The 16,227-nt window shown below is 30.8% G+C and overlaps 1 protein-coding gene across 1 annotated transcript in view; it reads left to right on the forward strand.

Moving 5' to 3' along the window:
- LOC141648202 (methylmalonate-semialdehyde dehydrogenase [acylating], mitochondrial) overlaps positions 1–16,227 on the forward strand; it is a 56,567-nt gene that overhangs the window by 337 nt on the left and 40,003 nt on the right. The window lies entirely within an intron of this gene.

Consider the following 16,227-nt stretch of genomic DNA (forward strand, 5'->3'; position numbering starts at 1 on the left):
CGGATATTTGCTCTTAATTATACAACTGCAACGCAGCAATTTAATCAGCCTCGAAAACCTTTGGTAATTTACTAATTTTATAAGGCGAATTTAACCAAAATAACTCAACTTTTGTCAAGCATTATGAAAATAACCCAACCTTTTAATTTTAACAAAAATAACCCAAAGTTTACTTTTGTTTAACGAAAATGTCCCGACATCTTACTTATATTTCATAAATGCTATTTTACTCATATTACACAATTTCTAACGTGTGCCCTTAGGGCACACATTAATAACCCATATATGGTAATATTTACAATATATTCTCATTAAATATGGTAAATATGAGAATATACTTAGGTATCTCATTTGAATATGTTGTAAATATTACCATATATGGGTTATTAATGTGTGCCCTAAGGGCACACGTTAGAAAAACCCTATTACTTACTGATCATATTTTTTTGCAAAGGTAATTATATAAGATTATGAAAAAAAAAATTAAATATTGAAAACAAGGAAACATTTTTTGAGAAATATTTCTACTACTGCTCAAAATCCTAAAAGACACAAGTTATATGGTTTAAAAAATTGTTTGTTTCCTTAAATTATCGGTTTATCAAAAAAATTTAAAAATATATCTCTCATAAATATTTCCACTATTTTTTTTTTCAAAAAATTATATATTTGTTTTATTAATTAATTTTCCATTTATAAAATAAGGAAATTATAATTTTTTGGTTATGAATTTTTTTAAAGTATGATATCACAAAATAAACTTTATATAAAGATTTATGAAACTATTTTACAAAATATCATTTCTCAATATTAGGGAGAAATTAGTTTAGGTGAGATTTTGGGATATTTTTTTGACAAAAATACAAATATTGGATTATTATTGTTTAAGTTAAAAGGTTGGGTGCCAGAAATATCAAAGGTTGAATTATTTTTGTTAAATTTGCCATTTTATAATTTTGTAAAAAATTGCGTTGAAATGTTTTGATTTGAATGTTGTTGAATGTGGAGAAGATGAGATTATGTTAGGTAGAGTGAAAATGTGAGATCATGTTTCCACGTTGTTAGGATTATATGTATGTTTTCGGAAAAAAGGATTACGCAACAGATGTATAATCTATGAACTGTATGTTTTCGGATGTACCACGCAATTTGCGGGAGCCCTTGATGCATTGGGGTAATAGGATGTTGTTGTTGTTGTATATTATTGGTTTTAGATGAGTGTACTTGAATGAAGTCGAGATTTAAAGTCGGAGGGCCTGAAACATTGATTGAGAATTTTGGAGCGGGTAAGTTAGTAATGCAGTAGTGTAATACTGTAATGTAGGAAAAAATCGGAAATCTTAACTAAAAGTTTGTATTTTTTATGTCTGAGGGACGATGGCTGCCCCCACTGGTAGTTTATAACATGACCCAACTCCCCGCACAGATCAAAACAAGGAAAGAGCTTGCTACTTTAAAAATAACAGAGTAATTTGAGACATTGACTACGTAGAATCCGAAAGTAGACCTTCAGCAGGATCTTTTCGCTTACTCCAAATTTGCCCCAAACTTTTTTAGGAGCTAACTGCATCTACTTCAGAAATAATAGATTATTGGTTCATAAAATTTAAAGATACAATGACATAATAACAATTACGGTGAACCATTTTGATATAACACTATCTTATACTCTGTAATACTTAAGTTTTAATTCTTTCAAAAACACCTTTTGTAGTTGAAATCGCAAGAGTTATGAAATCTAGAGTCATGGAATCTCTCTTTTTTAACTTCCATTCATATATATAGTCAAATCCTTGATATTGCATCACACACGCAAGTTTTACTTTCCCGTTTCCACTTTGTGAGTGTCACCTGATAGTCGTATGTTCTGGTGAAAAGAAGATTCATACGAGTTTTTTTTTTTTATCCAGTTTCATCCGTTGTCATATACTAATAACTGAAGTACTAATTCATTTTTCAGGAGCACCGTCATGCTTGCTGAGTTAGCCATGGAGCAGGTCTACCTGATGGAGTCTTAAATATTGTTCATGGGACTAATGTATGTATGTTGTATGTGATAACTATAATGATTTATCATTATTTCTCTTTATGTTATTCCATTTTACTTTTATGAAGAGATCAAGGTTGAAGTTTAGATTGCCTTCACATTCATGCCAGAGTTTTCAGTGATGCGGTGCTAGAAACTATTTAATTCTTCGTGTAGGGATTTTAATATCAGCTTATTACACTGTTGGGAGTTTTACTCTTGTTATATTTTCTGTGCCTATAACTGGTAATATCTCGAGTCATTTATTTCATTTTGTTAATTCACTCCCAATTCTTATTTGTACTTGAAAGCCGGGATGTACATCTATGCTAGAGCATCTGCGAAAGGAAAGCGAGTCCAGGTAAAAGAAAGCCTTTTGGTTTATATTCAAATTGCAAACTGATGATTGTTGTTCAATTGTTTTTGCTTTTATTTATTAACTGGTTGCCTCCTATTTCCTTGTTAATCAGTCTAACATGGGTGCCAAAAACCATGCCATTGTCATGCCTGATGCAAATGTCGATGCAACTGCCAATGCACTAGCTGCTGCGGATTTGGTGCTGCAGGTGAAAGGTGCATGGCACTCAGCACCGTGGTGTTTGTTGGCCAACATTAAGTACCGTTATGCTAAATGGTTAGGAATTGAAATTGAAGCTCCTAGTCTGTTAGAGCTGACTTATGAGTGCGAAGGTCTTCGTGATAATGAAGGGTATTGTGACTTTGAATTAGTCGATTGCACGAATTTGAACTTTTTCGCAGATGAAGTATGAGTTTAGTGTAGAGAAATTCTAGAAACAAGGGACTGTTCGTGTAAAGAAGAAGACCCACACCTTTGGCACAGTGACATCACACGACCTCACCATGGTTTTAGCATGCATATGAAACTCACGAGTACACCGAAACTTGTTCGTGTAATTCACATGAACTTGTCAAGTCCGGGCTTGTTCGTTCATTTCACATCCCTTTCCCGCCAGCCCTCGCTTGTTGTCCGCAATCCAGAGTTGTTCTTAAGTCGGAATTTTGATTATTTATAATCAATTGAACCTAATAGTAATAACTTGTTGGGATCGTATATCCAATAAAGTACCCAACAATAATAATTAATTAATTAATTCCCCTACTACTAACAGAATAAAAATTCTCTTAGTTTTCCCTCCAAAAAGCATCTAGCTAAATAAGGTAATAAATAATTTTTTTTTTCATTACATTATTTTCTTTTCAATGAATATATATTCTTATAAATAAACTTTAATTTTTTAAATAAATTCATAATTATGGTTTTTTCATTAAAATAAGATAAAATTGATATTAAATTATAAAGTATAAGTTGCTAAATTTTTCAGTAATTCAATAATTATTACTGTAGAGAATAACTTGATACATGTTTACTAAAATTTTTTATTAGTTTTCCATTTCATGTTTTTTGTTTCACATCAAAATACAATGGACTGAGCTGATAAATATTAATGAGGTGCAAATTTTAAAAGTATAAATCCTCCTATATATTAAGAGAATACAACTTCTCTAAAATTTTCTCTCCAAAGTGCTCAAACTTATATATAGAAACAAATTAGATTTTCATTTATTAAACTAACTAGTTGGAAAGCCCGTGCGATACATGGGGCTTCTATTAGGATTATCTGTAAAAATATATTCTTAATAACGGAGACAGACCTTTATGAGTCTTGTAATTATTTTAACCTAAAACAACTACGTAAAACTGAATGATGTTACGTAAAACAATAATTATCATAATTATATATAGTGTGTTCAAAGAAAATGTTAGATCTCTTAAACATAATTTTATTTTTATTATATATATTTACAATTATGTATATTTGCTCCTTATAAACTTCTCGCAACATCAAATCCAAATTGAATTCCAATAGAATTATTAGTTTCTAAACAACAATAAAAAATATTTGTAATTCTATTGCATACAATGCACGGGGGCAACATCATTTATTAGTTTTATGACATCATTTAAAATCGTTGAATTACCAAGTTAATATTTTTTTGGCAACGCTGAAACGTTGGTTTACGTTACCATGATCCGGTAATAGAAAACTATTAAATTCAACAAAAAGTCAAACTATGCTGAAAATGAGAGCAAACAAAATTTCGAGAGTTGATTTAGATGAGGAGTGACTAATCATCCGTTCCCCTTACAAAAACGCAACAAAAATGTTGGCATTTGGTATTGACTATATCCGTTGTAACATTCACAGATATAATTGGATTGTAGAGTTATTATTCTTATAATCTCGCGCGTCATCGATTTTTAACAGAAATAGTATTTGACTATTTGCAATTAAGACTACTTGTCCTTAAAAGTTTCATGCAAAATATATAATATGACACATAATTTGATAAATTTGTGAAAACTTCTTTGTAACTAATGTCCTTCGTTTGGCCTTGATACATTTGGTCTCTATCACGATGAGGACCTTAATGCCTTGGATGACATTGTTCTTGACGCTTCTACGTAAAGGCGGTCATTACTAAAAACTGGTTTCAGCACATAAATTCTAACATGATTAAATGATTGTCTCTGACTCTTGTTTACTGTCTAGCGTAGCATAGCCTCAATGTATATTGTCTCCGGAACGAAAGGAATCTTTATATCCGAGGAAGTCATTCCTATGCTTGGTTCAATACCTTTTGTTTTTTTGGAACCCGTAATTATCTTCCTTTCTATTTCGAATTTCCCAAGGCGTTTGATAATAAGACGATGTCTCTTTAGATCATCCTCTTACGGAGTTGATGTTCCTCAACAACATAACCGACATACCACACTTGGTAGAATATACCATTATGAGTTATGTTAAAAAACTCATCATGTATACTCCCTTCCCTTCTTAATAAACATTTTTCCCATTGCTACTCAAGAGTCATACGGGCATTTAGTGTGAAATTCCAAAAAAACAATGAATTTTGCTCCCAATGTCTAACGGGACTAAAATACTCTACCAAGTCTCGAATAATAGGAAAAAAAAAGCGACTCCTAAAAGCAAAGATGTCATACGGGCGAGGGGACATGACGAATGTAGGCTTTCTCATACCCATATTAATTAGAAAAGTTACATGCCCTTAGTTGTCACAAGTGAAAAATTTCAAAACCATAGATCAACTTGTTTAAAATAGTTCGTGCCATATAAATGTTATATTCTCGCTTATTCTATAGTTTTCAAATATTATTTCTGATATTTTATTTACCCATGTCTACCAAACATCCATGGCATGATTTAAAATTCAATTTGAGTCTGAAACTTTATTTATATTCGTTGCATCCAAGACAAAAGAGATATAATTGGACAATTGTGATAGATTTTTCTTTTGATCAAATTTGTTTTTTCTTATTGTACAGTTATAATGTCTCCTTGCTAATGGAACATGAAATTAACTCCTAACAATAGGTTCAAAAGTAAGTAAACATTGGCCAAAAAAATTATCAAAAAGAAATTAATTTGATATTAAGAAGGTCAAGAGATCATGAACTTAAAATCTCATATTTTGGCTCTGTTTCGAAAAAAAATTAGCTTAAATTTATCTGACCAAAATTTCATTTATCTTTTTTGTTGTAAGTATTTGGTGGATAAATTATTTACCAAAATAAGCGAAGCATATGAGAAATAAGCTACCTGTTTTTTTTTAATACTTCAATTTATAATATTAAATATGGAAAACTTAACTATGTCCTTTTATACCATATTATCAAAAAAAAAAGTTATCTTTCGGTTAGTTTTAAAAACAGTTTTCATTTAATCGATTAATTGATCGGTTCTGAATTTTCAGTTATCTTTTAAGCTCGTTTTTTAGGTTTCAGTTAATTTTTATAATGAAATCTGAGATATAGTATATGAATAATGTGTATTGACATTAATATATCATATAATTAGTTACATAGTATATTTTGAGTGTATAGAACCTACGTACTATTTCGTAATGGTTAGATTACTTGGATATATGCTGGTAGTATATATGAATTTTTTTAGTAGATGAAATTAAGTGATACTACTAATGCGTGAGTTTAAAACCGATCATCAATTCATCATATGAATAACACTATGAGTTGTTCCATTGTTACACAAAAGCTTTGAGTTGTTTAAACCACCAAATTCTACTTCAATTTTTCTCGGTTTCATTCCACCATGATCTCCACATTCTTATAGAAAGTAAATTAGTTAAACAAAAATAGTAACATATATAGATTAGTGAAATGTTTTATGTATTGATAACTTGAATGTATATGGAGGCATTTATGTTTATGATTTCTATACACACTCAAATGATTATTTAGTGATTACATTTTGATGAAATCGTAATTTATACTTATGTAATTACGTAAGATTACACTACATCATCTTAACATAATAATTTAATAAATAAATTCATCTTTTATCCGCCAGCTTCTTGAATTTTGATGCGAGAATACAAACTAAAAATGTATGAGACCATAAGTGGGGAGAAAGTAAATGCGATAACTTGAACTATTATGAATTTCTATTATCTATTTGATCATTTTAATCTACTTATATTAGGGAAATTTTATTAAAATATATTTGATCTACGAATTATGTTAGGATAATTTTATTAAAATTTGCTTTAAATACAAAGAAATCTACTTTAATTAAGATAATTGATAATTTTATTAAAATTTGTTTTAAATACAAAGAAATCTACTTTGATTAGGATAATTATTTATTTAACTTTTTTCGAAATCTACTCTTGTTAGGATTTCTAAAAAAATTGGAATCTCTAATATCGCTCGAAAAGTTTCTGCTTTATATATATGTATTGATTGATTGATTGATTTTGAGTATCACCTATTTATATTAGAATAATCTTATTATTAAAATAAATTTAATCTACTTATATTAGGATAACTTTATTAAAATATTAAGAAATCTACATTTATTAGGATAATTTTATTAAATGTGTTTCGAAATCTAGTCTTGTTAGGAATTCTAAAAAAGTTGGACTCTCTAATATCAAATTTAATCTACTTATATTAGGATAACTTTATTAAAATATTAAGAAATCTACTTTTATTAGGATAATTTTATTAAATGTGTTTCGAAATCTAGTCTTGTTAGGAATTCTAAAAAAGTTGGACTCTCTAATATCGTTTGAAAAGTTTCTGCTTTATATATATGTATTGATTGATTGATTAGTGTTCTTATGTTTGTGGCTTATTTGATAAAAAAATAGATTATCATCTTAGTATCACTGCCTATAAAAAAATACTGAAATTATATATACTGAAATTAAAATCTCATATTTTGGCTCTGTTTCGAAAAAAAATTAGCTTAAATTTATCTGACCAAATTTTCATTTATCTTTTTTGTTGTAAGTATTTGGTGGATAAATTATTTACCAAAATAAGCGAAGCATGTGAGAAATAAGCTACCTCTTTTTTTTTAATACTTCAATTTATAATATTAAATATGGAGTACTTAACTATGTCCTTTTATACCATATTATCAAAAAAAAGCTATTTTTCGGTTAGTTTTAAAAACAGTTTTTATTTAATCGATTAATTGATCGGTTCTGAATTTTCAGTTATCTTTTAAGCTCGTTTTTTAGGTTTCAGTTAATTTTTATAATGAAATCTGAGATATAGTATATGAATAATGTGTATTGACATTAATATATCATATAATTAGTTACATAGTATATTTTGAGTGTATAGAACCTACGTACTATTTCGTAATGGTTAGATTACTTGGATATATGCTGGTAGTATATATGAATTTTTTTAGTAGATGAAATTAAGTGATACTACTAATGCGTGAGTCTAAAACCGATCATCAATTCATCATATGAATAACACTATGAGTTGTTCCATTGTTACACAAAAACTTTGAGTTGTTTAAACCACCAAATTCTACTTCAGTTTTTCTCGGTTTCCTTCCATCATGATCTCCACATTCTTATAGAAAGTAAATTAGTTAAACAAAAATAGTAACATATATAGATTAGTGAAATGTTTTATGTATTGATAACTTGAATGTATATTGAGGCATTTATGTTTATGATTTCTATACACACTCAAATGATTATTTAGTGATTACATTTTGATGAAACCGTAATTTATACTTATGTAATTACGTAAGATTACACTACATCATATTAACATAATAATTTAATAAATAAATTCATCTTTTATCCGCCAGCTTCTTGAATTTTGATGCGAGAATACAAACTAAAAATGTATGAGACCATAAGTGGGGAGAAAATAAATGCGATAACTTGAACTATTATGAATTTCTATTATCTATTTGATCATTTTAATCTACTTATATTAGGAAAATTTTATTAAAATATATTTGATCTACGAATTAGGTTAGGATAATTTTATTAAAATTTGCTTTAAATACAAAGAAATCTACTTTGATTAGGATAATTGATAATTTTATTAAAATTTGCTTTAAATACAAAGAAATCTACTTTGATTAGGATAATTATTTATTTAACTTTTTTCGAAATCTACTCTTGTTAGGATTTTTAAAAAAATTGGACTCTCTAATATCGCTCGAAAAGTTTCTGCTTTATATATATGTATTGATTTTTCATTTAAAATAATCTATACATAAAACAGCATCTCCTATTATTAACTTCGTGACGAAAAAAGATTTTTTTAAAAAATTTGATGTAGTTAAAATATTTTCATAAAAAACACAATTCATGGAATTATTCAATTATTTTCATAATTTTAATATTAGTTATTTTTTATGAAAATTCGCGAGATATAAATCTAAAATCTATAACTAAGACACTAAAAATTAAAAGCCCTATAGTTACCGCACATTTGCGCGGGATCTACACTAGTAATGGAGTACCTCGAAAAACCAATAGAGTGCATCTACAAATCGAGTTAAACTCGTTTTCCGCGTGTAAGTTATCGATTCTCATGATTAAAATAAGAGTAAACTAGTTTTATACCCGTGCAAATTGCACGGGGTTGTAGTTTAGGGTTGTTTAGGTAGTGTTGTTAATAGGGAGTGCTCTTTCATGGTAATATCAATTTGAGAATTCTGAACATACAAAAATAAATTCTCGAAAATTGGAAGAGTTAACAAAAGTAGGCAAATTGGAAAGAAATAAGTACAACAAAAAGTTGTTATGCGATGCAATCATAAGTTAATTGAACTATAACTTCTCAAAAATTTCTTTATACACTACGTTATTTGTTCTATTGAACACGCGTTTATCATTATCACAAATCAGAATCTCCAATCCCTTTTTGCTTGTGACTCTTGAAATAGCGACATAGAGCTGACCGTGCGTAAACACCGATATTGGAAGATAAAGCCCAACATGTGCTAGTGATTGTCCTTAGCTCTTATTTATTGTCATTGCAAAACACACCGCAACAGGGAATTGTCTTCTGCCAAACTGTATCGGGAGCGTACTGGAAGCTTACTTGAATCAGATGGAGTAAGTGTAATACGGGCAATATGCACTTTATCGCCCTCATGACTACCCGATAAAACTGTTGCTCTAATCAAAGTGATCCCAAATCTGTCACTATCAGTCGAGTGCCATTGGACAATCCGCGATTGGTCAATGTTTCGAAGAAGCATAACTATAGCACTAACCTTCAGCTTTAATTCGTGATTTGGAAGCTCCGAGCACTTAATAGAGTTAAGAAATTCTGCGGAGTACAAATCACGGACTCCAATATTACTCTCATCTTTACTAACCTCGTCTGAGCTGAAGTAAATTTTCTCTGTTCCATCTATTCGAGATAATGCGTAGTCATTAACCAAATCAACGATCTCATGTATAGGTGCAAGGATGACCCTCTCCTGAGATACTCGAGATAAATATCTCACGGGTATGTTATTTACATTTTGTTCTTATAAAAGTATAAATATTTAAGATATTTTGTTAGAAACTAAAAATTGTAAACGTAATGCTTGAGTTATAAAATTGTATTTTAAGTTTTTATATTTAAAATATAAAATTCACTTGCAATTTACGAAAATTATGCATTAAGGTTAATCAGTCGAGTAGCTAAATTTCAGTTTCTACCTTATCTTATTACTCGATCGACTTAAAAAAAATCCAACTTATATATATATGTATATGACCCGTGTACGTCTAAAATAATTTTTTTATAATATATCTATATAAATATTATATATCATATATTAATTTACACTAACCTTTGACATTAAAAAGGTAGATGCGAGGAATAGAAGAAAAGGATCAGTATTTTACAACGGTAAGTCTTTGTTAAAACGAACTATCTGTCTTAAGTTTAAGACGGGTCAAAGATATAACACTTGTGTGTATAAGAATGTATAGGGAAAAACAATATATTTGTCTTATATACCAAAGTAGTACTCTGTATGATACTTGACTTAAACTTAAACGAATAATGCTCTTAAATGAGAATTTGTGTTTGATATAGATTTTTGTAAACATATCTTTATAAAATAATTGATAAGGCAAATTAAATCTATAATAAAATATTTATGATTAATGACTAAATGTAAATTTGATGGAAATTGGGATGTCATAGAGCTAGTCTTGTCAAAACATGACCCGAAACGTGGCCCAAAATTATCCGAACTCGAAATGACCCGTTATTCTAGGGTTGAAACCTGACTCGACCCGGTGAATCAAAGATAAATTAAGAATATTATTAAAATATTACTCGCTCCTATTTAGCCTAATGTTCCCCTTTCTCTAATATATGTGAGGAGCTTAACAGGTGGGAGTAATATTTTTTTATAATATTTGAAATAATATATATAAAAATTGGAAATGGAGCCTCTCCATTTCCTCTCACAATCTCCTTAAATAATTATTTTCTCTTTCACCCTCATTTTCCTTTATTTTATGTGTAAATCTAGAACCGTTAGATATTGTCATTATGCGATCTGGACAATTAATAGGTAATTGCAATGAGTAGATTATACAACTGGTTGTATGTAGTTTATGTACAACCTTTTCAATGTTGTCGAGTTTTGTTATAAAGTTGTCGAGCTTTACTAACAAAATTGTCGAGTTACAATACAAAGTTATTGAGCTTAGAGAAATAATTATTAAACTCAATAACTTTTTAAATTGACTCAATAACTTATAAAATAGCTCGATAACTTTGTGTAAAGAACTCAACAACTTTGAGGCGGTTGTACAATGTTAATATACAACTGGTTGTAAGATAGTATTTGTGAGGTAATTGCCTCTTTATTTCTTTTGAGAAAATGGAAAAGAAATGGGGTCATAAAAATTATTGTTTTAATATTTGTAATTAAAAATTAATTTGAAAATCAATTTTATATCATTAAATAATAAAATAATTATTAAAATAATGAATATAGTTAATAATATTATTATTAATATTAAATATGATTTAATTTTAAAAGGTAAGTTTTTTGGGTTGAAAAACGATAAAATAAAAGACGTCATAACCTCTCTTCTTACCCGTATTATAACCTTAACCTAACTTAAGACCCATATGTGACGACCCGTGTTTGATCCGACCCGTATTCGATCCGATCCGTGTCCTAACCCGCTCGACCGATTTGACGGGTCTACATGGGGCCCAACTTGTTGCCAATATTGACGACTACAAACTTATGTATGTAGTCGTATTAGTTATTTAGTATGTGCGCCTTTTTTTGGGTAAAATTAGCATGTGTGCCTTTGAGGATCTACTACTCGTAATATTCATCTTTCCTCAAAATAACGTATAACCAATATTATATCCGTCATAAGGGAGACTTTTATTGTAAAACAAAAATTAAGTAGGCCAATATGTCCAGCCCAACTTGTTACGGAGTAGTAGTACCTTACAAAACCATCATATTCCTTTCTTTAACCCAAGTATTACACATCCTCAATTCCTCACCCTTTTTTTGGCTTTGCTGCTCCAAACTACTCCGTATTATTATCTACTCCGCCGTCTCAAGCTCTATTCACATCTAACTTCCGTCTCCTCCTTAAAAAACACATGATACCTACATAAAAAAAAATTGCAAACCCGTATAATTTTCAATCAATATTTTTGTCTACGTTCGTTATGGTATTCATCTCTTTCATTATTTGTGTTTATTGATTGATTTAGATTTTTTTTATTCAAAAAGTTTTTGGATTTTTTTTATCTTATACTATCCAAATCTGTTACATGCATTTTATACAAAATATTTATTAAAATTGATTGAGCTTCATTATTTATTTTTGTGCGAAACTCTTTTTTTTTTTTTTTTGTTAATCTACTGATAATAATTCTATTTTTTTATGTTTTACTTTATTTTTTGAATATAAAGTATTTATTTCATCTTGGTAGCAAAATTTTACTCCATATTTGCCCATATTTATTATACGGGTTTCTATTGATTTTGTATTTTGAAATTATGTATCCATTATTGATTTTTTATAAAGTAATTTCAGTGTTTGGAATAAATTATATCCTTCGTTTTTTTTTAATATAGAGTAATTTATTTGCCATTATTTATTTTTTTGTAGAGTTGCAGAAGTATTAGTAGTTTTATTTTACATAATTTTAATTAGCTATTTTCCATCTTATTAATTTAATTGAGATCGATGTTGTAATTTTATTATAGAATGTTGAAATTGGTGTAATTATATTTATATATAAGTCATTATATATGTATTTCGGATTATGAAACTGATGATGTATTTTGTAATTGAATTTAAACAATTGCAACCTCAACCATTATTAGTGCTATCAATTAATTCCCATTTAGATCGTGCCCTTAAAATCAGGAAAGAAAAAAGTAGAATTTGACTTGTTGACTTTCAACCACAGGCTGACACATCAGCTCTGTGGTTGTTTGTTTAATAAATAGGATTATCAATTACACCCACGTCAAATGCACTTTTTTACATTTACTTCCACGTCAATTTTTTTTTACTTAATAGCTCAGGTTAGAAATTGCACCCCCAAACCATTTTTAGGTGAAAAACTATATGAAATGACAAAATTGCCCCCGCGTGTTTTTAATTGTGAATCAACCCACTCTTAATTTTACTTCCCTCATTTCATTTTTTACCCTAATTTCATCCCAATTTTTCCCCAAAATCTTCCCATTTCAAATTCCCCCAAATTTTCGCATAAATCCAAATTAAACCTTAGTTATTGATATATTGATCATCCGTCACCATAAATCACTTTACTAATCATCTGTTTTCATCAGTTAAAAAATCACAGATGTTGAAGCAGGAAGTATCAAATCATGGAGGAGTTTGGATGTGTGAGGCGTGTGATAGCGCGCCAGCCGCCTTTTTCTGTGATGCTACATCACTCTGTGCTACTTGTGATGCTGATATCCATTCAGCTAACCCTCTTGCTCGCCGCCATCACAGAGTCCCTATTTACGGACATGACCCCAGTGGCATCATGTCCGGGGATGATTACTTGGGCGATGAGACGATTGATGAGGCTGACGAGGATGAGGTCGCTTCTTGGCTGCTTCTGAACCAGCCTGCATCAGGTAAGACCAGACTCACAACCACAACAAAAACAATAATAATAATATTGGGGTGTTAGCAGGAGAGGAAGTAGACGAGTATTTGGACCTTTTCGAGTATAATACGAATGGGGATAATAATTACTGTGAGCAGTTTGATAAGCAGAAGACGGAATTAAGCGTTACAGAAGACGGAATTATGCATTTCTGGGTTTGTATTTCTTGGTTTGTATTTCTGGGTTTGGGTTTGTATTTATGAGTATATAGGGTTTAGGGGTTTTGCATTTCAAACAAACACAAGGTTAATAAAGAAAGACAGAAGGGCAAAATCGTCCTAAAAATATGTTTTAACCCAAAACATTTGAAATTTGACGGAAATGTGGTCGGAATTCGATATTGGGTGTAATTTATAAACTGAGCTATTAATTTGGGTGTAATTTATTAAAAAAAATTGACGTGGGAGTAAATGTAAAAAAGTACATTTGACGTGGGTGTAATTGATAATTTACTCTTAAAATAATCTTTAGGTATCTAAATCTAGCTTATGAATTTTAAAAATCCTTAAATTTTTGAAGATAGTATATATATTATCTCTTAGTGCTTGTCTGGAATTGGGGGGGGGGGGGGGGGGGTAAATTTTAATTGGAAGATAATTATTAGGAATGTTAATTACTTGGGTAATGAGTTCCTTAAAAATAAGTTTGGCATATAGGACTAATGATTAATGTGTAGATGTTTTACTCCCTTAATCATTAGCCGGGGGAGGGTGGGTAATGTAATACCCCTTCATGAGGGTAATAGATTCGAGAGGTGAATAATTACTCGCATAACAAACATGAAAAACGCACCTTACATATCACTCCCTTATTCATTCCCCTCCTTTTACCCCCAATCCAAGCAAGCCCTAAGAGCAAAAACTACTGCTTGAAAATCAAAATAGAAGATTCTAAATATAAGCTGTCAATCAAACCCATAGCCAATAACAAGTATTGTTAGAATATGACTCGTCCGAGTCGTTTTCTGTTTTGAATATGTGAGAGTAAGATTAAAAGATGGAGCAAAAATAGACTAAGGAAGAAAAAGACGTGGATTGTAGCTATAGAATTGTTTCATGTGTGTACGTATGAAACATGCTGGCTATAACTAAAATTTGATTGGTGCGTGCTTGATTAATTCCTTAGGCTTGGTTTTTGACTTACCATAGGATTTCCTTAGTTGGTTTTGTGGTAAACTTTAGTTTATTTAATTAATTTCCTAATTAGTTTAGGTATATAGTTTTGGGTGGAATAATATTATATAAAGACTCAACTATATTCTAGGTTAATTAAGAGAGAAAGGTAGAAAACTTGGTGAGGCAAGTTTGAGGGCTCGTCTTTTGTAATCTGTAATTCTCTCCCTACATAGTGAAATATTTCCCTGGCCCTTGTGGACGTAGCTATCATATTGATAGTGAACCACGTAAATTCTTGTGTTCTTTATTTTACTATTGTTATTGCATCGTCTCAACACGCTTCCGCGCATAACAATTGGCATCTGAGCTAGGTTATTTGATCTGGGAGAGATGATGGCACAGCAGTTAGCTAAAAAGATCGACAGATTTACGGGAAGGAATAATTTTGGACTATGGCAGATAAAGATGAGAGCTTTGCTTAAGCAGCAGTGTATCTGGAGACCGTTGATGCTGTGTTTCTCCACAAAGGTGACAAAGACTACCGCGGGGGCGGTGGCAGGTGCTGAGTCGTCAGTCACGGTGACTGAGGATCCTGAGTTGGTAACAATGGAGGAAAGGGCTCATGCTACAATCTTGTTATGTCTGGCAGACGACGTTATTACAGAAGTTGCAAGTGAGGAAACTGCAGCTGGCTTGTGGGCAAAATTGGAGAGTCTTTATATGACTAAAACACTCACCAATAAATTGTTATTGAAACAACGTTTGTTTGGCCTCAGAATGCAAGAAGGTATGTCACTTCGGGATCATCTAGATAAGCTTAACTCTATTTTACTAGATCTACGTAATTTAGATGTTAAGATAGAAGATGAGGATGCTGCGCTTATTTTGTTGGTTTCTTTACCGTTATCATATGAGAACTTTGTAGAGTCACTTGTGGTGGGTAAGGAGACTTTGACCCTAGAGGAGGTGAAGTCGTCGCTTCACACTAGGGAGTTACGCCAGAAGGCAACTAATGTTGTGGTAGATAATCAGGCCTTGGGATTGGTTGCTAAAGTTGAAAAGGAACGGTTCAGACTGGAGGGAAAAAGAAGAAGTCTTATAGGCCTAAGTCAAAGGGACCAAGTTCTAGTGATTATTGCCATAACTGTGGGGAAAAGGGTCATTGGAAGTTAGAATGTCCTAAGCCAAAGAAGGGAAATTTTGCTTCTTTTGCAGCTGCACAACAATCAAAAAGTGATTACGACTCTGAGGATGATCTAGCATTGGTGGTCCAAGAAAAGAATCATTTAGGTGATAGATGGGTTCTTGATAGTAGATTCACATCTCACATGTGTTCTAAACGGGGGATGTTTCGACATATAGTCATCATAGAGCCTTTGTTACCATGGGTGATGGAGCGGTTTGTGAGGCTGTTGGAGTAGGCTCCGTGAAGTTTTTAATGCATGATGGAAAGGTTAGATATCTCAAGGGTGTAAGGCATGTTCCACAACTTAAGAGTAATCTTATTTCTCTTGGAATGTTAGACAGGAGGGGTTTTCGATTACAAGGAAAAGGTGGAGTATTGAGTGTGTGCAAGGGTCCAT

Source organism: Silene latifolia, chromosome 3, assembly GCF_048544455.1.
Source record: "Silene latifolia isolate original U9 population chromosome 3, ASM4854445v1, whole genome shotgun sequence".
Lineage (NCBI taxonomy): Eukaryota > Viridiplantae > Streptophyta > Magnoliopsida > Caryophyllales > Caryophyllaceae > Silene > Silene latifolia.